Source organism: Balaenoptera ricei, chromosome 7, assembly GCF_028023285.1.
Source record: "Balaenoptera ricei isolate mBalRic1 chromosome 7, mBalRic1.hap2, whole genome shotgun sequence".
Lineage (NCBI taxonomy): Eukaryota > Metazoa > Chordata > Mammalia > Artiodactyla > Balaenopteridae > Balaenoptera > Balaenoptera ricei.
Genome location: NC_082645.1, coordinates 121,616,308 through 121,643,853, shown reverse-complemented (window position 1 = coordinate 121,643,853; position 27,546 = coordinate 121,616,308). Strand labels below are relative to the sequence as shown.

At 45.5% G+C, this 27,546-nt stretch overlaps 2 protein-coding genes across 8 annotated transcripts in view; one reads left to right on the top strand and one right to left on the bottom strand.

Annotated features, from left to right (window-relative positions):
• SEPTIN2 (septin 2) overlaps positions 1-5,390 on the bottom strand; it is a 32,708-nt gene extending 27,318 nt beyond the window's left edge. The window contains exon 1 of one of the 3 annotated variants that reach the window (XM_059929164.1): positions 5,303-5,390. The gene's annotated coding sequence lies outside the window, so the exon portion shown is untranslated. Of the gene's footprint in view, positions 1-4,966; positions 5,044-5,302 lie in introns of those variants that run through there. The other 2 variants (XM_059929165.1, XM_059929166.1) reach the window with 2 other exon arrangements.
• A 169-nt stretch (positions 5,391-5,559) lies between these two features.
• The window catches only part of HDLBP (high density lipoprotein binding protein), a 67,759-nt gene continuing 45,772 nt past the window's right edge, over positions 5,560-27,546 (top strand). The window contains exons 1-3 of one of the 5 annotated variants that reach the window (XM_059929159.1): positions 5,560-5,675; positions 9,966-10,057; positions 20,133-20,205. The gene's annotated coding sequence lies outside the window, so the exon portion shown is untranslated. Of the gene's footprint in view, positions 5,676-6,054; positions 6,120-9,965; positions 10,058-20,132; positions 20,206-27,546 lie in introns of those variants that run through there. The other 4 variants (XM_059929158.1, XM_059929160.1, XM_059929161.1 and 1 more) reach the window with 4 other exon arrangements.

Genomic DNA, 27,546 nt, shown 5'->3' with positions numbered 1-27,546 from the left:
TTCCAAATTAAGAGAAAAAAATGGAACAGCAACTTGATCAAACCAGTAAAAATATGGAAAAGAAACAGAAAAATTCAAGAGTATCAGTCACCAGTCTAAATGTGAAAGAAGCAAATTTTCTCCTTAAAAGATGGAGACAGATTGGGGGTGGCGGGGTGGAGGGAGAACAGCAGAAAACCAAGGTCTGTTACATGGAAGAAATATGCTTAAAGCAAAGTAGCTTAAAAAAAAAATGCTGAAAACAAAGGGACAGGCTAAGAGATACCAAGCTAGTGCAAACACAAAAGAACAGGGAGAGACATTGTTAATAACCCAGTTGGGATTTAAGGAAAGTGTGGTCATGATAAAAGGAACAATTTATAAAGATAAACCATTCATAAACCCGTATCTATGAATACCTACAGCAGATAAATACATAGAGCAAAGACCAGAAAAAATACTATGTGAACTTGACAAAAATACAATTCAAGTGGGAGACTTTAATAGCTTCTCTCGGAATTGGACAGTCTCCATACACGCAGTGTGAGCGAGGGCAGAGGTCTGAGACCACCGACACATCCGAACCAACCGTTGTAGAGAACCTTGAGTCAATAGACCAAGAAAGGTGACTAAAGAAAAACACTTTATTTACCGTATAACTGCTGTGAAGAAAATTTATGCAAAGTTATTTTTACAGTCAGTGTTCTCAGATCATGATCTGGTAAAACAAAGATAAAAAGGAACTCCTAGTTATTCAGAACATTCCTGGATAACCCTTGGATCAAGCAGGGATAAAAGTAAAGCCATAAGTTATCTAGAAAGCAATGGAAAGAAGATAAAAGCAAAATCAGTGGGACACAGTAAAGTTTAATAGACTCAAATGAGAATTTGGGTTTTACATATTTTCACTATTAAAGAACACCAAAAATAACTCAATAGAAGGGTAAATAAAACCAAAAGCTGGTTCTCTAAAACAAATTCCTCACCAATTCCTTTGAGGAAAAACAAGAAGATATAATCACAGACACAGGAGACCACATGTATAAAGATGGCCACAAACTAGAAAATCTGGAAGAAATGGATGATTTCCTAGACACTGTAAATTACCAAAATTGAAGCAAGAACTGAAAACCTGACTAGAACAAATGCCACTGAACAGGTGAAGAAAAAGTTACCAATGAGGACTTCCCTGGCGGTCCAGTGGTTAAGACTCTGCGCTGCCAATGCAGGGGGCACGGGTTCGAACCCTGGTCAGGGAACTAAGATCCCACATGCTACATGTCGCGACCAAAAAAAAAAAAAAAGAATTGGGAAAAAAAGAAAAAAAAGAAAGGGACCAGGACCGGACAGAACTAGACCTGAATTCCATCCAAACCCGAACAGATAACGCCAGCGTCACTTAAGCCACTACAGAAAAAGGGAAAGCACTCCAAGTTATTTTATGAAGACAGCACAACTCCAACAACAAACCCAGACGGAGAAGAAAGAGCAAGCAAGCTGGCTGGCTGCAGGTCAATCTCACTTATGAACAGAAATGCAAAATTTCTCAATGAAATACTTGCTAGCAATTATATCCCGGAAATGTACCAAAAGCATCTATCAATACGAGCTGTTACAACAAATTAGAGGAGAAAACCATATGTGAATGGATGCTGAACATGCATGTGATAAAATCCAACAACCAACTCTAATAAAAACACTAAGTGAGGAAACTGCTTAAATATATTTCCGGAAGCCAACGGCAAACGTTATCCTCTAAACAACAGATGCTAAATTATTTAAATTACAATCACTAATTAGGAAAGGATGCCCATTACCACCACAGTTATCTTAAAACACTTATGAAAAACTCCAAACATATTCAAAAGTAAAACAAAAGCCACAAGGACCACCCCATCCTCCAGATTCAACAGTTACCAACTCAAATATCCGCTCAACCACTGTCCCGGATCCCTGATAATGAGTACTAGATATTTCTAAAAATAAGGACTGAAAAGCGACAAGCCATTATCATGAGGAAGATTAGCAATAGTCCTTCAATATAACAAAATATCCAGGGTTATTTTCCTAATTGTCTCTTTTTTTCGTCGTTGTTCATTTGAAGCAGGATCCAAATAAGACTCTGATGTTGCAGTCTCACCCTGATTATTTACTGCTACTCTGGCAGGTTTAGTGAAAATGATTTTTCTGATATGACTGAATACACACCAAAAACCCCACAAACACTTTGGTTAAAAAAGATTCCAGAATATGGTAATTTACTTAAGGTGGCTGCATACAGGACAGGTGTAACTCAAAAGTTCTATTTTGCACTAGCAATGGATACCAAGAAATGGAAATGGAGGGAAAATGCCGTTTATAATAGAGCAAAAACAAAACAAATGTAGGAACAAATTCAGAAAGAAAACAGGCCTTGCATGAACCAAATCATTTTTTATTTCTTAAATCAGTAGATAAGTGTGGTCCAATCCCAGCTGGACTCCCTAATGATGAGGTTTTTTTTTTTCTTAAAGGACTGGATAAAATGACTTTCAAGTTCACCTGGAGACAAGATGCCTGAGGATAGAAAGGAAGAGCAGGCTCTCGCCTTACCAGCTATCACACGCATGTGATTTCACACCAACCTGGCGGGGCAGAGGACTGCCATCAAAGTCGCTCCGGAGCGTCCACACACCCGCTCCTCACTCAACTCTGGGCCCCTGCCTGTACTCCCAACCAACTTCACGTGAGCACCCTGCCGGTACTGCACCTTGAGCCTACGCATGCGCAGGCCCTTATTCTGCTCAGCAGGCGAGAAGGGGACCATCACTCCTATCGGTTTCCTCCCACTTAAAACCTATCTTGATGCACACATACGGGGAAGTGGAGAATACTATTGTAATATTATTGGAACAGGATGTTAATTCTCAAAAAAACACTTATTTCACCTTTGCTTTAATTTTACCAAGTTTCTCTTACCACAACCTATTTCTTTCATACTCAGGTTTTTTTTTTTTTTCCTGAAACATAATTTGGATCCACTACAGTTTTCCAACAGTTTAAGTTATTAACTGACTAATGTAAAATGAAAGTTGAATGAGAAATGTTGAACTTCTGAAGTGCCTGGTTTTCAGTGAGAAAGCCTTGATCCAGCAACACAAAATGCAAAGCACTGTGATTAGTTTAAACCTTGGATGCAGATCAATCAGATCCCCCAAACCTCAGAAATTAGGTCAAATGAAAAATTTATGCACTCATTCTAGATACTAGAAACTATTTAAAACATTTTTTCTCTTTGACCCATGGCTTCCTTCTTCCACAGAGCAATACTTCCACCCCAATCCACACAGAAGAAATCAACTTTTCTAAAACAAAAGAGGACAAAGAACAGATGGCTAAAACTGGATTCTCGGCAACAGAAACTTGCTTTGCTACTGGCATTTCTGTGTATCAGTGGACTACCCAAAGCCACCATCCACTGACATGTCATCCTTGCATTTACATTCACTATCCCCATCCACAAACGACCCTGCAAAGTAGGACCCAAAGGTCCACAGTCCCTCATCCAGAGCCCTTGGAACATCTGGCATTCAGAGCCTTTGGATTTGAGGTCCATGTACAGTATACCACACTCTTAACAGCATGAGGGCAGCACCCCACAATCAAATGAGTTTTCTCTAGTGACAAGTATGACTATGAGCACAAAATGAGATAGTAAGACTATACAAGTGGCTTCACCCCAATTCTGCGGCCAAATGAGCTTTGGTGTCCCCTTCTCTCTGGAGAAAAAAAAAAGCCAACTTTTCCTTTTACAGCAGTTCCTGTCTTTCAAGTTGAGTATAGAAAGGACCTGAATCACATTTATTGAAGTCCACAGAGGGAGGTTCCCGCCCATTCCATCCCCATTTCCCTAGGTCACCCTACTAGTTCAAGAGCAGTCAGAATGCAAATCTGATTTGACTGAAAAGCCCTTGTTCTTTACCCTGGGCTGCAGTGCTCGCTGAGAGATCAAGACAGAAAACGGGAAAAAAAAAAAAAAAAAAATCAGGGTAACTTTATGGCCGAAGAGACCACTGCCGTAATTCATTGCGAGTTAGGAGGCTGGGCGGTGCAAAGAAAGCCTAAGTGGGAGCTACCAAAACCGAAAATAACGAACCTTAAATTACAAACACCAGGAAAGCAGCCTGCACGACCCCTACACCATCATACATCTCTCCCTATGATGGCAAGGCTGCTTTGGGCATTAAGCTTGTCTTGAGGTATCATAATGATGTGAGTTGTTCAAGAGATACCTGAAAACCTGTTTCGTGCTGACCACCGTCCTAGGCAACAAGTAAGGCTGGGCAGGTCCACACACCCCTGCCCCTCACAGGACAACAACCGCACGGACCACCAGAGGCTGACAGCAGGCGGACACCTATTTCAGGGGAAAGAAGTCTAACCCGGGCGCAGTCCTGAATAACAGAGCAGGAACTAGGCAAGCAAACGGTGGAGGTAAGCGGGCTCCAGGCAAAAGGCAGGCTCTGAAACAAGGCCAAAGGTGAGAAAGACCACAGCAGTCGGAACTGAGAGTCAGCGCGGTTGGGTCACGCGTCCACGTGTTGGGAACACAGACCAGGCAGCGAGGCACCGACGAAAACTGAGGCCGTAAAGGTAACAGGTGGCCCTGCGGGCCTTACTGAGTCACGGCGGCCACAGGTCGGCCCCATCTCGGGCCTTCAGGGGAACGGGCCCTCCCCGGCGGTGCCGCCCGTCCCTCCGGATTCGGCCCTGCGCGGGGCCTCCCCTCCCCTCCCCTCCTCCTTCTCCTCCCGCTCTGTGTGCGGCCAGGCGGGGCCTGCTGAGTGCAGCGGGCGGCCAGCGCCCCCCGAGCTTCCTCTCGGCCGCGAGGCTGCGAAGCGGAAGCGCCCCTGTTAGCGCGACCCACACCGTCCCTCCCGGACCACGACCGCCAGCGAACGCTCCACATCCCAGGCCCATTATTGACCACGCCCCACGTAACTCCCACCTGGTGAGAAGGGCCACTCGGGTTCGCCCGGGACACACCCCGCCGCCTCCGCCGGCGCCAGGGCCCGGGTGGCGGGGGCCGGGACCCGGTAGGGCCGAGAAAGGCGGAGGAGGGGCCGGAAGAGCGAGAAGAGAGCCGGGGGATGGGGGGATGGGGGGAGATCTCGGGAGGGCCCAGGATACCGGGCCGGCCGCCCCTCCCCCACACCGTGCGAGGGGCCCCGCCCGCTTCCCCCCCGGAGCTGACAGACCACCGCCCCGAGCCGGCCACCGCCCCTCTGCGTCGGCCCACAGCTCGCGCCCCGACGGCGGCCGAGACCCACGGTGAGATACTCACCGCGGACAGACCGAAGAACTAGCGCCGACCGACCGCGCCGCGGATCCGCCCAGCACCGGCCGCTGACTCGCGCCCCGCCCCGCCCCCGCGCGTGGGCGGATTGCGTCAACGCGTCGATCCGCCCCCTTGCCAACGCTTTCCTCCCCGCCCCCATCCGCCAGCTTCCGAGTGCGCAGGCGCAGGCTCGTCCGCGGTTTCCGCCTCTGCGCAGGCGCCGTGCCCCTCCCACGGCGGTTGCCCATATAGAGGCCGGGGGGTGGGGGGGAGGTCAAGCGTAGCCTCTTCTCCTTTACCAAGATGGCGGCTCGTCCCTGTTTCGCCACAGTTCCTACCTTATGAGCTTCGTTTCCTTACGCTGATAAGGGTGGAACAGGTAATGTAATTCATTGGTTTGTGAATAACTAGAATGGGGGGAAGAGCGTTTCTTTAGATGGAGCTAAATGACCGGTGAGAAGCGAGGTGGACGAGGGGAGGGCAAGTGACGGTAAGAGTTCGGAACGACCACGGGGAGGGGACCTTTCGCCTCTGGTCCTCTCCTCCAGGAAGATGGCGGCAGCACCGAGCAGGGAGCACCGGAGCGGGACTGGGGAGGGACGGCGAGCGGCCGGCGGGGCTGCTCTAGCCCCGGGCCGCCGTCGTCTCAGTGGTCCGGGCCTCGCCTCGATTGGCTGCCGTGGGTCACGTGTGGGGTCGGCGACTGGTGCGCGGACCATAGAGTTGGGCGCCCGTCCCCGGGGACGTGGCCTTCGTGCGCCCGAGGCTGGAGCCCGCGCCCGACGGGGAGGGGGGAGGGCGGGCGGCCCCTCGCTTTCGCTAGGTGAGGCCTGGGGGCGCGTCCAAGTCCACTGCGGCGGCGCGGCTCGGGGGCGGGAGGGCGACGTGCCCGGCGGGGGCGTGACCGGCCCGGGGCGTCCTTCCCCCCTCACGCGGCCTGCAGGCCCAGCAGCTGGCCGATGCTTGCTGGGAGGCTGGGCGCAAACGCCCTCGTACAGGAAGCCTTTCTGGGTTACCCACGACTGGCAGTAAACACGGCTTTGGAGTCTTTTCTGGGCGGTCGCGTAGCGCGGGGCGCCTGAAGCTCTTTGTGACCGTAGGGCGTCCTGACAGGGTGTCTTTGGAAAGTGGCAAAGTGCTCAGGGCCGGGCGTCCTCTCCCCGCCGACTCAGGAGGTGGGGAAGTCGGCCTGTGCGTGGTGTCCGGGCACCACGTAAAACCAAAGGAAAACTGACCTCTGTGTTTTATTAAGCAACGCTATGGTCAGATGAAACGTCCGAAGGAGTGTAGATGAGTCTTAGAGGAATCTTCAGGAGCAGAATGGTTTACCCTTGAGCTGCGGGGTTTCTGTGTCCTCAGCTGCAGAGCTGCCGAAAACCCTCAGGCGTTGCTTTCACCTGCGTTTGGGTGTCTGCCGCAGAACTAAGGACGGACGGGCGCTCTCTTGGCAGGTAGCTTTCTTGAGACCCTGTTAACACGGGGTGCGTCACAATTAGGATTTTGTCTAAGGCAACTGGTAGTGCTGTTCTACAAAATACGCTCAGTGTTCTTTTATGGGAGCGAACCGGTCTAATGAGACATTGGATGAAGCCTAGCGCTCAGGTTGATGTTCGATCACTTTGAACACTCTAAGCAACCCCAGCTACCCTTACGAAGTACGCTTAATGTTAGGGTGCTTGGAAGCAGTGTTAAAGTGGTTGAGAAGGTATTTGGTTCAGAGTGGCTTCTGTCATTTGAACTCCCAGTTCTCTGGATCTGAGACATCAACCACCCACGTGTCATGAGAGCTTTAGGTTTGGAGAAAACTGAGCATACCCCCTCAAGTCTTGAAGGACAAAATTTGAAAGCCATTGAAAACAGTGAAGATTAAACTTCCCTGTAACTACTATTAATTCTGCTGTGTGTCACGTCCCGAAAGGGGCTTACCTCCTCTTCTCTAATCAGGCTGAGGTCACCTGAGTAAAGGAGCAGCGCGTGTAAGGAGAGCACTCCTAAGATGCCTTTGGCCCACATTCCTGGGCACTCGAGGACCCGCTGGAACCCGGTCACAGTGCCCCCTCCAGGGGGCCAGGCTGACTTCTCAGCGTCCTGATGGGAGAATTTCTTCTTGAATCATCAAGTATTTTTTTTCCTTTGGATTTGTTGTTTGGGGTTTCTGGCTGTCTGACTTTGACCTCATGGCTTTACTTCTTTCACAGTAGAAAATATTTCAAAAAAAAATTTATTGGAAATGGCTGTGTGCCAGACATTGTTAAGGGTTCTGGGGATGCAGAGGTAAAGAGGACACAGACTTTTTTTTTCTTTTCCTCAAGCAGTTTATGGTCTGGTAGGGGAGATTCACTTGTAAAGGAAGAGATTACGGTGTTCTGAGTGCAGTAATGGAAGTATGTACAAGGAGTGGAGGTAGGACAGAGGGGGCAGTGATTACCTGTTGGAAAGTTTTCACAAAGAATGTGGTTCTGAAACTGGGGTTTAGAAGATGAATAAGAGTTTTTCCAGGTGGAGTTGGCAGGATGGGGTGTTCTAGACAAGAAGACTGGCTTATGCAAAGGGGACAAGTGACAGCTATCCACTTAGGGGGTGGCATATATGGGCAAGAGGTTGAGAATTTGGTACGCTGCTGGCATCTCAAATGGTGAAGGACTTAATGCCCTAAGACACTCTGACTTGGACAGCATTTCAAATGATTACACTGTCCACCAAGATGACTTTGTGATCTTTAGTCACAAGTGGATCAGATAGACTTGCCATTAATGCTTGGCAGCTGGAACTTATTTACCTAAAGGGCTTGAGCAGAGAACACTTTTTAAAGTGCAGAGTGATGCTTATATTTGGTATGGCCCATTCAGCACACATGCACCTCACAGGGCTAGTGATCATAGGAACGCATGTCCCTTTCCTATTCAGAAATAACCAAGCTCCTGGAAGAAACATAGCACACAGCTGAATTCTCAGTTGCTGACTTTTGGTGGCAAAAAGTCCAAGGAGCATGTTGTCAAACTTTTTGACTAAGTGTGGAAAGACAGCCAAAGAACCTTAATGTGTTAGAATGCCTTTTCTCTTGAATTATGAAGGCACCACAACATTGAACATTTGAAAGCCAAGAAAAGAACTAAACTTTCTTCAGTGTGTAACATTTAAAAACTTGATTACACAAGTTACTTTGTGGTAAAGCAGGATTTTCATTTATTTTTTTCCTTTTTGTATTTCTAATATCAGAGACATTTTAGAGGTGATATTCCTAGTCGGCCGCTGTTTTACCCGGTGAGGTAAAGTTCCTCAAGTATCATTTAAGACAAGCCAGACTTGTCTGGGTATCCTGTCATGTTAGTCATCTTGTTGATGCTTGCTGTTAATTTGATAACAATGCATTGGCCATGCATGCTCTCCCTTAATACTGTTTATTGGCACTCATTTGGATTTTAACATTAAAACTTAATTTTACTTCAAATCAAGGTTATATCTTCATATACTTTTTAAAAGATCAAGTAAATCTGGAAAAGCTTGTAAGGAACAAAAACTGTCAGTTTTTCCTTCCTCCCATCATGTCTCCTCCGCTGCAGAACACCCACGTTGGTCTCCTAGCTGGTGGCTTTGGTCTTTGCCTCTGTCTGTCACATCCATGCCTGATTTGCTCACTTCCTGCCCTTCCCTCCCCTGTCCCACACATTGTCTCTCCACTCAACCCTGAGAGCAGATGTGACGTCTTTCACTATCTTTCACCCCTCTGCCTTCGCCCTGCAGACAAATCCATGGCTGCCCAAAGCAGGTGCACCTTTAATTTGCTCGTCAGGTATTTAGTGTTTATATTCTGACTACTGGTACCATTCACAGTTGGGCCAAATGGTGTGATGGGATTACTTTTCCTTTCCTGGAGAAGTTTTTGTTTTCCCTGAAGTTCTTATCAGTGGTTTTTGTTGTTTTCTTAGTTTTATATGCATTTGCCACCAAAAGTCAACCCCAAATTCACTAGTTGTCCAAATCTCCTTTCAAGAAATTCAGTTCTTTTTATCTGATCGAGTTCAGTAGGCGCAGACCTCCAACCTGCTGGAATCTCACTGCAGATCTCACTGCCCTCAGTTTCCTGGAACCCATGTCCTTCTTTTTCTTGATTTTTTTTTTCTTTTTTCTTTTTTTTTTTACTCTCTAATTTTGATGGAGCACTTCCACAAGGAGTTGCCTGGGAGATAAAGTTTTGAGAGCCTGGATGTTGGGAATGCGTTATCCCGCCCTTGCACCTGTTTTGAGGGGTTGGACGTCAGTTTACCCCTCTGTCTTCCATCTCCCAGTGTTAGCCTTGAAGTGTTAGAGCTTTCTGATTCTTGAGCCTTTATATGTGCCTGTGTTTTCTTTTTTGAAGCTTGAGGGATTTTCTGTGAAATTCAGAGCACCCAGTGCAGTGATGTCCCTTGGAGTCTGTTTTCACCTCGTGTCTTGCCTGCCCTTTGGGCCCCTTTATTTTGGAAACTTCTGTTCTTCAGTGCTGGGCATTTTTCTTGATTTATTACCTTCATACCTTTCCATTCACTTTCTTTCTCTTTCTAGAATTCAACTATTGGACCTTCTGGATTGACAGTCTGATTTTCTTAGGTTTCCCATTTCTTTTTGGAAGATATTCTCAACTTGATCTTTTAACCCTTCTATTGAGTTTTTCTCTCTTTATTTCTAGGAGATTTCTCTTATTCTTTCTGTTCCTATGTTATAACCTCCTGTTTTTGGTCCATGGATATAGAATCTCCTCTTACCTTTCTGAGGACATTGGTGAGTTTCAAAGTTTTCTTTTCCCCAAAGTCACTGCTTGCTTCTGGCTGCTTTTTGTGTTGCGGTTTTGGCTTTCATATCAGAGCCTTTTCTGGGCTCTCCGGTGATGTTTGCTTGCCCGCTTACATGTCAGAGGGACTCGGAGCTTGTGGTTGGTTGTTGGGGCTGGCCAACTGTGACATTCGCTGTAGAGGCATCTGGCTGGGCCGTTTCCTTACAGCGCCCTGTCAGCTTCTTCAAGTCTCTTTGGGTTCTCCAGAAAAATACCTCCCAGCCTCTTGCCTGGGGGCCAAGTGAGGGGAGAAGGCCACAATCTTAGCAATAACTATGGAAGAAGTTACTTCCCCTGTCTTCAGAATGGTTTCCCATCACTCCACTGTAAATGGTGTCCCCAGTCCAAAGATTCTATTTCCCTTTCCAGAGGGGAAAAAAACCACACCCTTTGACTAAGAGGCATGAGAGGCCAAAAAAAAAAAAAAAAAAAAAGAACAAAACGCAGAAAACTGTCCTTTTTGACAGTATTTTCTTACTACTTTTGCCTGGCTGCCCTTTAGCAATGTTATTTTTAGCTTACAACTTGAGTTGCACTTAAATTCATTGTTCTTCTGTTATTTACTACACCTTTTATAGCCCAGCTGTGGGTTTTACATTGTCTTAAATGTGTGCTGAAGGCCCTGGTAGGAAAGTGGACGGAGGTTGTGAATAGGCCGGTCTTCACAATCAAGAAGTTCATATGGCCAGTATGCAGAGCAAGATTTTTAGTTTCCACTGGTGATCAAAGACTTGACATTAAAATCATATTTCCCCTACAGACTGGGGAGAATAAACGTGACCATTTTAGTTACCGAAGGTGAGGGGGACAGGTATACCGCGATGTCGTGGAGTGTAAATAGCTTAATTCATTGGGAGGGTAAATTTTGCCTTTGCAGTGCTTATCCACGCATCTCCTGTCATCATGTAATTGTATTTCTAGGAATTTAACCTGTCGAGGTACAGGCTCGAGTGAGTAGATGGTACTCTTTTCTGCAGTGCTTGTAATCGGAAAAAAATAAAACAACAGCAGGGGGGTGATTTCATGGTTATTCCATGCAACGTGCAGTTGTTAACATAGGTAAACTTGTGTGTAAAACTTGGAAAGACAGCCATATGCATTTTTAAATGGAAGTAAGTGTGGCAAGTGGTGAAACAATGCATGTAATGTGATCTTATTTTTTATTTAGACCACGTATTAATATATCCAAGAAAAAATATTAGATAAAACAGTAGTTTTGGAGATATTTGTTGAGGAAGAATCAGGAAGATTGCCAATTTTTATTTCTGTTGTTGTGTTCTACAATATTTTTATGCTAAAGATCATTCTTTGGTCGACCGTATTATCATATTCATGCTATCAGTTAATAAAACTGGTATGAATGTAGTCCCCATGGCCCCTGCCCCTCCCATCCCAGGCTCTGCCATGGGTGCAGGATCCTCGCAGGAGGCTTATCTGTGCCCTGAGACCCCGCAGCTGGAACAGCAGCCCTCATCTAGGTCAAGGAGAGGCAGGAAGTTGCTGATGCAGAAACCAGTAGTTAGGTAGCAAGTGCCATTGAGCAATTAGGATGGATTCTTTTCTGAAAGCGCTCTCAGGTTTGCCTTTTATTTGTGTGAATTGCTATTCTTAGACGTTCCTGGCTGTGGACTTTGTCAGACATGCAGCGGTGCTTGGGTCTTAGGCATTGGTTCTTTCTACCAGACAGGGCAGAGGGTGGAGATGTTTGTACAGGTGGGGAAGGTCGTCCTCCACTGGACCAGGAGTCAGGAGACCTGTAAGTGCTTCAGTTTAAACTTGTTCTTAATCAGCCTTGTGATTTTGGGTGTTTCTTGATCTGTAGGACTTTAGCTTCTTCCTCTCTAAGATAAGAAAGGAGTCTCTGAGGTGGTTTGTTTTCTTTCTTCCTTCCTTCCTTTCCTTCATTCGTTTCCTCCCTCCCTTTCCCCCTCCCCTCCCAGCGTTCCGCGCCCCCCCCCCCGCCCCGCCCTTGGGCAATTCAGTTTATCAGAAACTTAGTTTTTCAGCTTGGAAGGGTGACATCTGGAGCTAATAGTCACTCATACAGCATCCCGTTTTGTGATCTGTTTCAAGGATGCACGAGTGATACAAAAAGCCTTGCCTATTAAAGCTTTTTTTGTTGCTTCCTACACGCCAGGCATCAGGACCTTTATTTCCAGCAATGGTTCAACCAGGCGATCTTACCCCCCTCCACCCCCCCCCCCCCGAATATCTGGAAACATTTTTGGTTGTCATGAGTTGGGAGTGCTGCTGACATCTCATGGTTAGAGGCCAGAGGTGCTCACCATTCTGCAGTGCCCAGGACAGCCCCCACAAGGAAGAATTGTGTGGTCATAAGGAAGAATTGCCTGGTCACAAGGTCAGCAGCACTGAGGTTGAGAAGTCCTGCTTTACCGGCTCCGTCCTTGGAGGGCTCTAGGATGTAGCGGTCACAGGCCCCGTTTTTCAGTCAAGGAGAGTGGAGCCTGGTAGGGCGAGGCCACTGGCAGGTGCGGCTGAGTTACTGCTGTGCTGCCTGCACTGCCAGAGTTCTTGTGGCTGTCACAGATACCGAGGAGGGCCATGGTCACAGAAAGTTCTCCCCAGGCTTACTCTGCCAGGCCCGGGCTAAGCGCTGCATGTAAGCCCTCATAATCCTCACAGTGACACCAAAGGGTCGCTGCTGATGTCCGCTCCCTTTTGCAGGACAGGAGACAGGCACAGAGGAGTCAGGATCTGTGATTCTTTTTCCTTGTCTTGGTCCTCATTTTCAGAAGTTCACACATTTAAACATTCAGCCTTGACAATTTACCTAGTGTTTCCTCTCAGCATCTCTAGAGTTTCTCTAAAATTTGGGATCCAGAGGTGATGTAATATCCAGGAGCGGGGCCACCCAGGCCTTTGCAGCAAGGTAGATATTCTACCCTGAAGGAAACACACTAAAATTGGTCTGTGTCCCTTAGAATTTTGAATATCGTTGATTCCTCATCAGGCATTTATTTTTCACCAAGTACGTATCTGTCAGTAGGTTTCCCGGAAGGAAGGGAACAAATCAGAGTCCCAGACCTAAAGCCATTGAGCACTCAGGGCCCATCTCTGCAGTAACCTGTAAATGGCTGCTGTCGGTCAGACTTCAGCCACCGTCAGGGCGTCAGCTTTCACTCTTGCTGGACTGGTGTTTCCATCTTCCTATCGCAGCAACCCCGCTCCACCGCCTCTGGCTGCCTCCGTGATGTCATCGTATGACTACACAGGTCTGGTGGGGTAAGTCCCCCCTTAGCTTTACCTGCCCCACCCTTCATCTGGGTTACAGGATAAGCCACTGGTAGACTTGTTCTTGTTTTGGACCCCCTGGTGCAGCAGGGTATCCTGGCTATGGCAGGTGCCCTGTGTGTTTGGAGGGGATGAACAGACGGGCCAGTGTTGATTCTGGACTCTTGTCTTTCCTGACTTTTGGTGAATTACCATGGGCTGCTGCAAGCCAGAGCAGCTTCCTAGGCTCTGAGGGGTGTGCTGGACACAGAAATAAAGCAGTCTGTAGGCCACATCTCAACCTGTTGCTCTTGTGTTCTTCAACCACCATTGACTCTGGGCTTCACAGATGGTTTTGTAGTGCAGCTTTCTCCAGAAGCTTGGATGTGCTCGGCCAGCACGTTGCTGAGATCTGGAAGCGTGCTGAGCACGGGCCTTCTTTGCGGCAGTGCAGCTTAGTGCCGTGGGGCTCACCGATGCTTGGGAAGCCAAGTGTCCTCCTGCCTGATTTCTATGCCGCCTCAGTTGTATCGGCATGATTCCTTTCTCTGAGCTTCTAGCATCTCGTTTTGGGGCGTGGGTTGAGCTGGCCTCGCTCTGCTGGCCGAGGGAGAACTCCGCGTAGCAGTGCCGCCGCTGCCCAGCTCTGTCCACGGGCAGGGTACGCTGTCTTCCCAGCTGTAAGGTCATCGACGGCACTTAGAGTTTCTAGACACGGTGCGGGCTGGACCAGTGCTACTACTGTTGGTTTCTTTCTGGAGGAAGGAAATACCTCTGGCCAGAGGCATTCAGTGTGCAGCGTTACCTCTGTTGCATAACCTGTTGTGCCCTTCCAGGGAAGTTCTGTGCACCACCCGTTAGGCCTGTGCATCGCTTGGCCTGGGCGACTGGAGTTAAGTGAAAGGGCACTGGGTGGGAGGGAGGGCGCTGTGAGTCAGGAATCTCTTTGACTAACGAGGGTCAGGTGCCAGGGGGCGTAGTGCCGAGCTCCCTGCCCCTAGGCATCCTGCAGACCTATGGGTGGATGGTTCCTGGGGGAGGGAAAGCAGTCTTCGTGCAGGTGCCTTGGTAGCAACGGCTTGCATGGCAACTGCTCTGGCCTCTTAGGAGGTTTCCATCAGAGGCTCTGGAGAGAGCTGCGCTCCTGAGGAGGTTACCACAGCAGACAGCCTTGGGGGAAGTGGAAGCTGGAGAACACGCCCTGACCCCCGGGCCCCTCAGGACCAGCAGAGGCCAGAGGGAAAGAGAAAGCAATGCAAGTGCAGAGTTAGAAGAAATAATTTTTGAAAGGGTGTCGTGTATTTGGCGTTTTTTGCTGTTCTTGAAATTCTGGTGGAGGTGAGTGACTCGCTGAGAAGTGGCTCTCCCTCTCGGGGCTCCCTTCTCAGTACACAGGGTGTGGTTTCTGATTCCTTGATGTATAGAGTTGAAAGCTTTTCGTCCTTGTTTTAACTCTTTTTCTTTAGAAATTAAAAAAGAGTAATAAAAGAGGAAAGGATGGCTCTATGTGATCTTTCCTTTCTGATGTACCATTCTGACAGCTATGAACCGTGTTAACTTTAACTTGGTGGTGTCCTGTAACTTATAAATAGAAGGCTTTGAGGTGTCTGGGTGGGACTTTAAATTCACTTCTCCCTCACTTGAGATGGTGCACTGACTCCTGGACGTGGGGTGTTAGGTGATGACAGGTCAGGTGCGAACAAAATCAAGGATGATGCGTTATCCTAATTGGTTTTATTTTGTATGTTACTGTTCATTTCACTCTTATGTGACATGCTTTCTAATTTTATTAATACTTAGCTCATTTATAAACACTTTTCAGATGGAATTACTGAATTATATTGACTGTTTTGACTTTTTCTCCTAAGTGTAAGGTTAGTTAGATGTTCTTATAGCACTGGCTTAAATCAGTGTGTGTGAGATCAGTTTGAAGAATACAGTTTTTTTCTTTAGAAACAAGGCTTCTGTTTTGATACATTTGCTTTTGCTTGGAGCTGACTCTCCTGCCCCTGAGACCACAGTGCTGTATTGCCTTTGTCGCCAGAGCGGTGAGCTCAGCGGTGCTGCCAGGCCGCCGGTGCCCAGGGCCCCTTGGCTCCTAAGCTCAGCCCGGCGGTCTCTGGGACGTCCAGACCAGAGCCAGCTGCAGCCAGGGGACCCATCAGGCTTGCTGCTGTTTGGGGCCATCCCTTCATTTCACAGGTGCTGGAGATGATCACTGTGAGATTGGGTTAAGTGTAGCTCTTTTCTGAAAGATAGGGCAGGGAGGAAACGATGGTGTTACTGGGAAAGGCAACACTCTCTTTCTAATCTTTGAAAACACGGGTTGGCTTTCCTTTGACCCGTGAGACGTGCCTTTGCTTTTGGAGCAGCGTGGCGTGACAGCCTCACCTTCTCGTCCTTGGTTGCTTGGGGCTTCAGGTATGCCTACCTGCCAAAGATGCCGCTGAGCTGGAGAGAGTGTATAAACCTCCAGCCCTTGATTTCTTCTGGATGGTTCCACACTGTGTGGGTAGTATTAGGACCACATCTTCGAGGAAGAAATGGCATGTGAAGGATTCGGTGGTGATCTGTGGGAATTTCCATCAAATCTCACAGGATTGTGTAGTAATTAAGGTTTTTGGTGTCAGTTGGTGTATGGCTTTATTGAAGATGTATGATTTTGGTTTTAGCCTATTTAGAACTTACTGGATATGCATTAGAAGGCTTCTTATAGGACTGTTTTAATTCACAAAGGTAGCTTTGCTTGTCTTGTTATCTCCTCACCCCAGTCCTGAAGTGGTAGGGGTATGTGAGGGTTTTTCTCTCTTTTAAGCCGTTGTTGACTGAGTGGTCAGTCTCTTTGCCCAGCCTAAATATTGCTCCCCTCTCCTTGGGCCATGGTCCCTTACGTGGCATGGCTGGCTCCAGCTGCTGGTGTCTCTGAGTTTTGCTTCTCGCCCAGAGAACAGTCTGTGATTGGTGGCTGGCTCAGATGGGCACGTCCCTTGTGCTCCTTCTGCATGTGGTGTCTGAAAAGCTCTCGGAGCACCTGTGCTCTCCCGCAGGCCTCCCCCCTCCTCTGCAGGAGCCGGCGGGGAGTCCCGCTGTGGACCCTGACGTCATTTGGGGTGTGCTGCTCAGCATGTTGGCGTGGTGCTGTCAGCAGCTTTCTGGACACTGTCTGGTGGTTTAAAATTCTGCTTTTGGACTTCCCTGATGGTCCAGTGGTTAAGACTCCACGCTTCTACTGCAGGGGGCACGGGTTTGATCCTTGGTTGGGAAAGTTCCACATGCCGCGGTGGTGCGGCAGATAGATAAGTAAACAGATAAATAGATAGGTAAGTAAATAGATAAGTAAGTTAATAGATAAATAAATAGACATTAATAGATAAATAGTTAAATAAATCACAAATAAGAAAATTAAAAATAATTTGAAAAAATAAAATAAAAATCTGCTTTCATGAACTTTGAAAAAATGATGTGTAAACAGGCTTTAGTGTCATCACAATATTATAAAATTGAGGTAAAACTTTGTTATGCTCCATAAAATGTGAGTGAGAAGTGCACTGATGTAAATAGGTGAACTCATAGTCAGAAATACATTATTAAACTTGGGTTTGACTTGGAGTTGGATGGTCAGTGTCTTTTGCCACCCCCTCCTACCTCAATGTGTTTATTTCCAAATTAAGGCATTTATTTTTTCTAATTACAAAAGTAGTACTCTTCTCTATTTAAAAGAAATGTTTTTTAGTTCTCATACTTTAAGAGCAGTTTCAAGTATGGTACAAAACACTTTTTTCTGAACCACCTGCAAGTAACTTGGGGACATGAAACCTCATCACCCTTGGCTATTTCAGTGTGTTTCCTGCAAACAAGACGCTTAGTACAACCGCTCACACACATGAATACTTTGCTACCTTCAGACCAGTTCACGCTTCACCAGAAAGACCCAGTTGACAGCCCTGTGTTGACACTTTTTGTCAGGTCTCTAGTCTCCCTTACACTGGAGCGTTTGCCCCATCTTACCTTGGCACTTGATGACCACAAGCGGTTAGTTTGCAGAGTGTCCCTCAGAGTGGGTTTGTCTGTTTCCTTCTGATCCGATTCAGGTTTTGCGTCTTCGGCTGGAATAACACAGAAGGCGTGCTGGGTTCTTCTCTTCTTGGCGTCGTATCAGGTGGCACGCGATTTCGATTTGTCCCGTTACCAGTGGTGCTTGCTCAGCTCGCTTGATAAAGGTGGTGTCTGCCAGGCTTCTCCACCGTGAAGTCTTTGTGATTAATAAGTGTACTGTGGGGGGAGGTGCTTTTGAAACTGAGTGTCTGTTCCTATCAAACTTTCAATTTACTCGTTTTTATCAGTGCAGGCTAAGAGTTTCCCATTTTATTCAGTTGGTTGTCATCTTTTATTATCATTATATGTTTTGATGTTTGGCCAGTGGGAGCCCCTTGAAGCCAGCTCCTGTGTCCTGGCTTGGATAAGTCCCCATCATTCACTTAATACTTCTTGCTTTCTTGTACAGCAAGGTACTCTGGGCTCTTCATGTACAATGCTTTCCTGCCCCAGACCTGAAATCAGCCTTTTCTTTGAGGAGGCCCGGTTCCATTTTATGACAGTTGGTACTCAGAGAAGCAGAATGTGGGCACTAGTTGGGCTGTCGTTGGGGTGTTAATGCACTCAGGCCCTCTTAGTGGACAGAGATGGAGTGTGTGTGTGGGTGTGTGTGCACGTACATGTATACGTGCACACACACAGATATACAGATGCCTGTGTACTTACAACACGTTTGTTTTTACATCTCTGTATGTTGAAAGACATGAGTTCATTTCAGAACCTCGGTTTCTATCTAATACCACAGGGTTCGTTCCAGTCTCTCCCTTTCCGAATTGGTAGCTCCCTTTTCCAACAGTGACAATCCTAGGTGCCAATGTCCCTAGTATATTTACTTATTTGATTAGTCACCGTGTGTGTTCCCAGTCTCCTGTGGCTGCCCCCTCTTCTGCACGGGTGCCCTCTGCTCTCTTCATCTCACTCAGCCTCTGATACCCTAGGTATGTGGACACCCCCTTATGTGGAACTCATATCCCAGTTTCTAAAAATAAAGTGCTGTGCACTATCTTTTTGCCCTTTCGAGGCTGTTACCTGAGCCATCGCTTCATTGTTGGTGATGCCTGCTGTATGGTATCGATGCATCACTGTGTAGTTAGTTACCATTATCTCACTGGTGCACAGTTGCGTTTTTCCAGTTCTTTGCATGTCACTATGCTTCTATGAGCCTTCTTATGCCTATTATACCTATGCCTTCTGTGTTCTTGTGCAGGTACTTCTGGAGAGTAGCTTCTTTGGAGTGTAACCACTGAATTGGATTATGTGTATGTCGATTATTTGTGGGGTTTTTTTTAAAATTAATTAATTTTATTTATTTTTGGCAGTGTTGGGTCTTCGTTACTGTGCGCCGGCTTTCTCTAGTTGCAGAGAGCAGGGGCTACTCTTCGTTGCGGTACGGAGGCTTCTCATTGCGGTGGCTTCTCTTGTTGCGGAGCGCAGGCTCTAGGTGGGCGGGCTTCAGTAGCTGTGGCTCGTGGGCTCAGTAGTTGTGGCGCATGGGCTTAGTTGCTCCACGGCATGTGGGATCTTCCTGAACCAGGGCTCGAACCTGTGTCCCCTGCATTGGCAGGCGGATTCTTAACCACTGCACCACCAGGGAAGCCCGATTATTTGTGTTCTTAAATTGAGTTCTAATGTTACACATCCTCAGCGATAGAGAAGCCAATTTTCCTCACCATTTCAAAACCTGCATCACTTCTGTTCATCTTTGTAGATCTCATAGAATAAGGCAGAATGAAGATGAACACATCTGTTCATGGGTTTATGTGCCGTATGTCTTAGTTTTCCATGAACTGTGTGTTGATAGGTCCTAGTCTATTCAGATGTTTCCCAACCAGACAAAAACTCTGTTTTTGTCCTAACTTCTATACGATAGCCTTTACTGTACAAAATTCTTAAGCTCTAATAGGGTCAAGTGAGTCAGTATCTTCCTTGATGATGTCTACAGTCTGTATTATCAATAGGCCTTTGCACCCTCAAATCACAGGTTTTTCTCCCCAGTCTTCGAATTCCTCAAGGCTTGATTTTTTACGGCCAGATCTCTAATCCAGCTGAAATTTATTTTGATGTATGGTGTGAGGTAGGGATCAACCTTTATATTTTTTCCAAAATGGATTGCAAATGGGCCCAGTTCTGTTTATTGCCTAGTCCATCCTTCCTTGCTGATTTGAAATGGCACTTGTTTCAAATGCTAAACTCATAGATACACATGAGTTTGTTTCATTTATCCTTTTTCTTTTTCCTTAGCAAAAACCACCAAGTACTAATTACTATTGCTTTATGGTGTGTTTTACTTAACTTTAGGTTGAATGTTTTTTCTTTTTCCCTCTTTTTTTTTCTTTTTTTCAAATAACCTAGAACAGTTTTATTTTTAGGTGAATTTGGGAGTCTTTTTTACAGTGTATATATTGAAAAACAAAACCTACGGGGATGTTGTGTTAAGTTTCCTAGGGCTGCGAAAATAAATTACCACAAATTTAGTAGCTTAAAACAACACCAATTTATTCTCTCACAGTTCTGGAGCTAGAAATCTAAAATCTGGCAGGGCCACACGCCCTCTGGGGGCTTTAGGGGAGAAACTGTCCTTTGCCCCTTCCAGCTTCTGGTGGCTGCTCCCATTTTCTTTGGCTTGTGTGTTCCAGTGTCTGCCTCCACCTTCATATAAGCTTTCTCCTCTGTGTTGTCTCTTTGCCTCTCTTTCAGAATGACACTTGTAATGGACCCATCCAGATAATCCAGGGTAATCTTTAAGCACTTCTGGAAAGACTTTTTCCAGGTAAGGTAACATTTAAATTCCAAATATCAGGACCTGATATCTTCGGGTGGTCATTGTTTAGCCTACCGCAGATGTTATTCGGCATTTCCTTGAGGGTGTAGATGAACTTGTGGCGGGGGGCGGGGGGGGGAAACAGACATCTCTGTGATGAGTGTCCTGGATGATGAAACTGCTCCATGACTCGGGCATCTAGTGTGTGTGTTGTTTTGCTAACACTGAACTTCCCTTCAGTTTTCCTAGCTTTTCATTAGAGTAGAGGGGTTTTCTAGACAGATGGTCATCTGCAAATTAGTGGCATTTGTGTCTTAGCTTAATTATTTCTCCTTAGGTTGCGTGTTTGACGGTCTTTGACCGTAGTAGACGTCTTTGCTGTTTTGTTACTTACTTTAATAGGATAATTTTGGCTTTTCACTAATTGTGATACATTTTACTTCTGGGAAATAACTCTTCGTATTGCCACTTCCTTCTATTGCTGAAGTTAGATTCCATAGGAAGCAAGGAATAGGTGGTTGAATTTCATCAGTCAGACGGACGTTTTTTAAATGGCCATCTATCAGTCATGTATATATGTTTTTTGTCCTCCTTTGAGCTTTAAATGTGAGATGTATACATTACCTAATATTGAATCCTTACTGCATCCCTAGAACAGACTTACTTAGTCATGGTGCCTTATTCTCTAAATTTAGAGTGGATTTATTGGGCTGGTGTTTTGTTTAGAATTTTATATGTTTGTAAACTGGTTTGTAGTTGATAATCTCTTTTCTTTGCAGCACCCACTCATTGTTCTGGGGAGGCAAAGCGGTGCCCTAATTTTCCTCTGGGGAGCCGCCCTTTTTACCATGTACAAGCCATGTGTTTTGGATGAAATGGCCCAGCTGCGTGGGTGGACCCTGATTGGCTGTAGCTAATAGACATATTCCATCCCCTTGGCCCCTTGACTATAGTTATTGGTCCTCTTACGGCCTCAGAACCCAATTAATGCCAGTGAGATACAAAAATAATTCATGGGGCAAAGAAGCTCCTACTTCCTTGGGAACTACCAGAAGATGTAATTACTGCCATTCATAACACTTCTTATTTCAATACTAGGCAAGGATAATATTGTATCATTGTGCGCTTGTATTCTTTGTGTGCTCTTTCCTTGTCTTTATCAGACTTGGAAGAGTTAATTGCTCTTTAATTGCTTTTTTCAGAGAAACTGATTTTGGTTTTGATTGACCACACCAGCTGTATTTTGTTAGTTTTTGTTTTCTATTTCACCTGTTCTTCGTTTATTTATTCCATGTACTTTCTTTGATTTTCTCTTTCCATCTTGATTTGAATGCTGATTAGCTCATTTATCTTCATTTCTTCTTATAATAAAATTTACAGGTTTGATTCATCCTCAGAGTATAGCTTTGGTAGCATCCTGTATGCCCTGATAAGCAGTGCTCTTTGATCTTTTTCTTTTTTTACACCTTTTTGTTAGGAAAACCTTCAAACATATCCCAAAATAGGAGAGAATATTGGTATTTCATATACCTGTCACCCAACTTTAAGAGTTGTCAGCATTTTGCCATTTTTATTTTATCTTTCCCTTGCTTGTTCCGCACTTGTCATACTTTTAATTTTGAGTTTGAGTATTTTAAAGCAAATATCACATTTCATGTCACTTGTAAATAGTTTAGCATGTATCTTCAGTAGATGAGGGCTTTAAAGAAATTTTACCTAGCAAAATTAACTATATTTTGTTAATACCATCCAGTATCTATTCTGTGTTCAGTTTTCTCCAAATGTCATAAAATATGTCTTTACACTTGGTTTGCTTGAGTCAAAGAAAACCCAAAAAAAGTGTCCACACTGCATTAAAAATCTAAACAATTTTAAAATCTGTAACAATCCCTTTTCTTGTTTTCAAAAAAATTCTACTTGTTTATGAAAGCAACAGGGCCATTTGTGCTGTGGATTTTCCCACATTCTGCATTTGGTTGATTGTATTGTTGTGGTGGCATGTGGTATATTCCTCTGATCCTCATATTTTCTGTAAACTGGTAGCTAGGTTTAGATGCTTAATTGGTTTGGGGGGTGGTTATTTGTTTTGGGTTTAGGGTTTTTTGTTTGTTTGTTTTGGCAAAGCTGGTGTAGGGAGGGTGTCAAGAACACATCATAGATTGTGCTGTGTACTTCATATTGCATTATACCAGGAGGCGTAACGTCTGGCTGTCTTTCTCTTCGTTATGTTACAAGTGATCAGTGAATGAAGTGTCCGCAGGCTGATTCTGTCCCTTATTATAAAGTTTATCAACCAGTTATCTAAGGGGCTTAATAGCCATTTTGCTTATATTCACTGTTTCATTGGTGTGTTAGTTTCCTATTGCTGATGTAACAAATTACCACAAACTTGGCTGAAACCATTCTCACTGGGGTTAAGTCAAGGTGTCAGCAGGGCTTCCTTCTGGAAGCTTTAGGGGAGAATCTATTTCTTGCCTTTCCCAGCTTCTTGAAGCCGCCTGCATTCCTTGCGGCCCTTTCCTCCATCTTTAAAGCACATGATTTTAAGGATACTTACTACATTTAGGTTCCACCTGTATAATCCAAGATAATCTTCCTATCACAATATTCTTAACTTAATTCATTTGTAACATTCACAGGTTCCAGGGCTAAGTACCTGGATATCTTTGGGGGCCGTGATTTAGCCTACAGTTGGCAGTGGCAAAATGAGGATTTTTCTGGTTCTGTTTCTACATTTATTTGTTGGCATTTTTACATGAAGAAGGTTTCCCTGATCAATTCTGGTTACTCTAAAATACAATTCCTCCTGAAGAGAAAGGAGAAATGATTTCTTTGCTTTATTCATATTTAGAATATGTTTGGACTAGCAACTTCCAAAGCAACAATGCATTTTTGTTGCTTTTCCCCCCTAGTATTATAAACTTGTAGATGTGTATGTAATTGTGTTTCAACCCATTGAAGCCAATTTTTGATGCTTATATTGTTCCCCCAAGTTGGCTTCTGTGTTCTTTGGACGTGACCCCATTAGTCTGTGACTCCTTCCTTGCTCTTTGCCACAGCGAGATGTCCCATCTTGTGACCTGGACTCAGCCATTTTTCCAAGGAGACTGGTTCCTTTTATTGGGGAATGGTGTTGATTGCCACAGTCTGTGTGCTCAGGGTGGCCAGTGCCACTGCATTGCTTCTCGTAGCAGACAGACCTAGGAACCGATCATGAGTATAGATATTTCCAATTCAAATAAAAACCTACGTGGTTTTTGCTAATGCTGAAAATTGTTTTTTAAGGATATTAACCTTATTCTACAACATAAAATATTTTTAGATAATAGTAACTAATGTTATTAGATTATATCCCACTTGGAATATACTGTCAAGTTACTGTGTTTTAAAGTTATGTTTTTCTCTGATGCTTGCGCCACTGTTGTGACATTGTTATTTAGGTTCATTTCAATTTTTTTTAGTAAAAGTGTTAAAGAAGTGTAATAAACATACAGAGACCTATGCAAATCCTTAGTGAAAATTCATTGAGCCATAAATGTTAACTGAACCCAACCATATAAACACCATTAAGACAGAGAAGCAGGACATATTTGTTTTTAGAGTTTGTTCTTCTCTGATTTATATGGTTCTAAAGGCAGAGGGAATCAGTGGTATATTCAGATGAGTTGGCGTCCATCCCTGTCCCTCCTCCCTTTTCTTCTCCCAGTGTTGCCTCCCATTGTTTCTTCTTGCAAATACGAGCAGACATAGGTACACGGGTGTTTCCGACACCTTCTTGGAGTTAGGTAGCTTACTCTGCACCTCCTGCCTCCTTCGCCCTTTCTCACTAACCTCGTCCCTAGAGACCATGCGTAACAGTGCATGGAGATCTTGCCATGCGTGCGTCTTATGCTGCCTGTTATTTTGTTGCATGGACATAGCATGGTTTATTCAGTCTGTCTCCTCCTTAGGGAATTTGTGGTTATTTCCAGACTTCATCAGCTTTTTTATCTCTCACTTTTTCTGCTCTTGCATTTCCACAGTTCTTTCTTCACACAGTAGCTAGAGTGCATCCCAAGTGGGTGCTTCGTGTCTGCTTGGAGTTGGCCTCTGTGCGGTCACCTTAGGCTGGCACCATCATGCTGATGCGGGCCCTGCTGCCCTCCTGCTTCCCATCCTCGGCTCCCTGTGGGACCAGAGACAGGTTGTCTTTATCTTCCTCCCCTCTTTGGTTCTTACCGGTTTTCTAGTAGGAGGGTTAACAGTTTTTTCTTGCCCTGTCCAGGCTTCTCTGTTGACAGATGAAACCTCTAAGGTCCTGCACCCCAGATGCTCTTACAGCATGGTGGTCTACCCTGAGTCCTGGATCTCAGGTGTTTGACTCAGGACAGAGATTAACTATCTCTGCTTTGGTCTGTACCTTGTATTTGTTTTGTTTTTGTTTAATGCTTAAATTTTTAAATTTATTTATTTATTCATTTGGCTGTGCCAGGTCTTAGTTGTGGCACTCGGGGGATCTTCCTTGTCGTATGCGGGATCTTCATTGTGGTGTGTGGGATCTTTAGTTGCGGCATGCATGTGGGATCAAGTTCCCTGACCAGGGATCGAACCTGGGCCCCCTGCATTGGGGGCATGGAGACATAACCACTGGACCACCAGGGAAGTCCCTGTACATTGTACTTTGTATGACTGTGCCTTTATGTTGAATCAGTTCTTTGAGCAGTTGGGGACAGCTGTATCATTAAGGGTTTCTAGGAGGTCTTTAAATCCCAAAGTGAGGTTTACTCCCTAGAGTAGACTCAGAAAGATAGTAGTGGAAGAGATGATGGAGTCCCATCTCCTCGTCTGACAAACGAGGAAACAGGCCAGCTGAAGAGGTGTGATGTGCCCAGTGTCACCAAGCAGATGGCACTTGAGTGCCCGCCGAGGCTTAACAGCCTGCAGAGGAGAAAGTCCGAAGACTTGATGTTTCTGAGGTTTGTTTCTTCCTTTGTAGAAAAGCATTTCATTTCTCTTTGGACGGGACTGGTTCTAATTCTTAAGTATCCACCCATAGCTTTAGCTAGCTTTGTATCCATTGCAAAGTTTTTTATAAACATGAGCTAAAAGCTCATTCTAGCTCATGGAACTTTTCTATGTAAATTGTAGGAAGAAAAAAACACCTTCAGGTATATTGCTCTAGGTCAAACTTGGAATTATTTTGTTTCTTGTAGTTTAATTGTAGGACTGAGGGGGAGAGACAGCCAGAGCCCTCCTCCGTGGCCGTTCCATTCCATCCTTCTCTTCCCAGAAACGCCCTCCAGGTTGAGGCAGAAGGGTGGGCCTCCAGGCCTGTGTGGAGGCGCTGCTCGGAAGCATGGTGTTCAGAGACCTCACGGATGCACTTCCCTAGAAGCAGTGGTTGGTTTCTTTAAGGACACAGAGACTTGTCGACGCGGAGACCTAAGGAGTCATCTAATCCAGAGGGTCGCCCAGTGGGGAGCACGCCACCGGGTGGGAAGTGCTCTGCCTAGGTTTCCAGGGCGCGGGTCCAGCGAGGTGTGCTCCCTCGGGGACCTTTGTCTCTGCGCTGAGGTGAAAGGTGTCTGTACTCGTTCCTAGTTGTGCTGTCGGCTTCTGGCAGAGCTCGGCCTTCTGTGCTGCCCTCCAGCCACCTAGAGACACCTGAGGTGCCTTCCGATTCCCAAGGGCTTTAATGGGTGAACGTAAAGCCCCGTCCTCCACAAAGAAATTCACCACAAAAAAGCTTACTTCAGCCTTCTTGCTGATAACATGGTCTAATGAAACAGAAAAGAAAATCCTTGTGCCTCAGGCTTCCACTCATTTATAGTAGCTAGTGCTACGTAATAGCACCTGTTTCGCTCCAAGTGGAAGTATCTTTGTTGAAAAAGTGAGGCACGTCATATCATACAGCTTCTCCCCCCCCACTCCCCATATACACTCTTGTGAACACTTAGCATATGTCCATCCATAATTTCTGTACCTGTTAAAACACACTTTTTTTGGTAAGTGGTATATGAAATATATGCTTTTATGTGTGCTCACCTACCAACTTAACAGTAAAATTGCTGACCTTTTGAGTCAGTAAATGCAGTCCCCCCTCCTTTACCCTGGCACTGATACTTCTCAGTACCCGACTCTGTGCTCCTATTCTTTCTCCTATTCACAGAACTCTGTGTTCTCAGTGGCCTGAGTGTCCTTCTAGAGTTATTTTTGCATAGACAAACGTGTCTCTCTAACACCACGGGTTACGTATTGGTATAACATAGAGCTGCCCCTTTATTGACACGGATACTGGGTATGGGGTATAGGTGGGGACGTTTGCTCATTCACCAATCATTTGATGCAGGACTGTGGGTACTTGAGTGTCTGCTGACTGTATCCTACATAATCTCTTCTTGCATAAACCAAGCTCATATAATACGTCATCTAGGACATTCACCATCAGATCAAGAATTTAAGACACTTAATAAAGCAGTTAGAACGCAGGATTCCTTGAGGGTTTTAAGATTTTTTTTCACCTGACATTTTTTTTAAAGCAAACTGGCTTTGTTGAGAATTTCAATGTGGTAAACTTAGTGTTCACAGAAACATTTCTCTTCACTTTTATTTCCTTATTTTTTAAATTAATTAATTAACTTATTTTTGGCTGCGTTGGGTCTTAGTTGCTGTGCGGGCTTTTGTTGGCGTTGAGCTGGGGCTACTCTTCATTGGGGTGCGTGGGCTTCTCATTGCGGTGGCCTCTCGTTGCAGAGCACAGGCTCTGGGCAAGCAGGCTTCAGTAGTTGTGGCTTGCGGGCTTCAGTAGTTGTGGCTTGCGAGCTGTAGAGCACAGGCTCAGTAGTTGTGGTGCACGGGCTTAGTTGCTCCGCGGCATGTGGGATCTTCCCGGACCAGGGGTCGAACCCGTGTCCCCTGCACTGGCAGGCGGATTCTTAACCACTGCGCCACCAGGGAAGCCCAAAATTTGTATTTTAAATTACAATGTGTAATCAGGTTGCTCCTCAGAAAGGTCATTCAGTTATTATTCTTCCAGCCACACCAGTATGCTCACACCGTTTCTGTCCTCATACTTTATTTTTGCCAATTTGAGAGGTGAAATGTAGAGTCTCATCTTACCTTCAAATCTGTTTTTTTTGTACAAATTAAATGTTTCCTGCATTTCTGTGGAAGATTTTTGTATCTTTTGCCGTTTTTTTTGTGTGTGTTTTTTGTTTTTTAATGGGTTGTTAGAGTGCTTGGAAATACTGTAAACTATACTTGGCCACTTCTTTCTCAGATCTTTGAGACTATACCCTCTACCACGTGCCCCTGGGTGTTTGTGGTACAGGAGATACTTTCGTGACTAAGACAAGTACCCGTTTTGTATTT